This window comes from Petaurus breviceps, unplaced genomic scaffold (genome assembly GCF_028583685.1).
Source record: "Petaurus breviceps papuanus isolate PSGF00001 unplaced genomic scaffold, PetGlider_PUasm1.0 78, whole genome shotgun sequence".
In the NCBI taxonomy this organism is placed as follows: Eukaryota; Metazoa; Chordata; class Mammalia; order Diprotodontia; family Petauridae; genus Petaurus; species Petaurus breviceps.
The window spans coordinates 2,516,802-2,517,796 of NW_027186502.1; positions in this window are offsets into that span (position 1 = coordinate 2,516,802).

A 995-nucleotide genomic window follows, 5' to 3' on the forward strand; every position below is an offset into this window, starting at 1 on the left:
AAGGAAGGAAGGAAGGAAGGAAGGAAGGAAGGAAGGAAGGAAGGGAGAGAGGGAAGGAAGGAAAAAAGGAAGAAAAAAGAAAGAGAGAGAAAAAGAAAGAAAGAAAGAAACAAGGAAGGAAGGAAGGAAAGAAAGTTAATTCTGTCCTGAACCATCTGATCAAGGTTGAAATTTTGAAGCAAACTCCCTGACTACATGGAGGTATTTGCTTTGGCACGAATCAAGTCTAGAAATATACCTTACTATCCTCAGGGGAACACATAGCCAGAGTGTTTTAATCATACACTGATAAACACAGAAGGAGACCCTCAGGCCATAGTAGAAGGACTTGGGTCAACTGTTTTGAAATGTCAGCATGTGACATTTCTAGTTCATGCATATAATGTCATCAAGAACAAGGCTACAGGCTTTACTCTGTATCTGCTAACATTTGGGCAAAAGCCATGCTTGTATATTAATTTAACTTAGAGGCATTTCAGAAGATAGAGAGAATGGGAAGGTACACAGCATGCAGATCTCTCAAGTGAGAGAGCAGTTGAAGGAGACATACTAGCTGTGGTCTCAGTTCAGGAGAATTCAAAGAAGAATAAGTATATGTACCATGTATGTTGGATAATTATCTGTGACTATGAAGGGATGTTTATAATATGTGTTTATAGATATATCTGTATAACTGGTGATATTTGCAGTAACAGCAAAGTTTTTACTTGGGCAGAAGATAGAAAGGGTATTTCCATAGTATTTAATTTCTAGCATTTCTAGGAATCAATGAGCCCATGGTCATCATGAGGAGACTCTGAAAGATGAAAGGCTTAAAAATCAGAGGGCTAAATGTTGGAGGGGATGTGGGGAAAATGAGATTTTTGCCCTGTTGGTGGAATTATGAACTCATTCAACCATTCTGTAGAGTAATTTGGAACTATGCCCAAAGAACTATGACACCATGCATATTCTTTGACCTAGCGATACCACTACTAGGTTTGTATCCCCAAAGA